This window comes from Acyrthosiphon pisum, chromosome A2, assembly GCF_005508785.2.
Source record: "Acyrthosiphon pisum isolate AL4f chromosome A2, pea_aphid_22Mar2018_4r6ur, whole genome shotgun sequence".
Lineage (NCBI taxonomy): Eukaryota > Metazoa > Arthropoda > Insecta > Hemiptera > Aphididae > Acyrthosiphon > Acyrthosiphon pisum.
The window spans coordinates 85,178,581-85,178,927 of NC_042495.1; positions in this window are offsets into that span (position 1 = coordinate 85,178,581).

Sequence of the window (347 nt, forward strand, 5' to 3'; positions counted from 1 at the left end):
TCGTACGTGGCCGCCATGTTGAAGAGCGCCTCGGGGTCGCAAACAAATTTGTAAACGTACCGTTCGCCTGGTAAACAATTAAAGAGAGGCAACCGTCACTACGCGAGCAAACACAAACACCGTGCGCGCGGGTGTGTGCACAAACGCTGAACGTATACATAAAATAATGCGTGCGCGCTGCCTTTTTGCCGCCTCTCTCTGCACTATATATTACGTTATACGTACGCTCCGCCTTGCCACCCCGTGCGAAACATAATATAGGTAATATAATAGTATATGTATATAATTATTATGTTATATTATTGTGTTTGTCCAAACGAACAGACGAACAGTATACACACACGCCG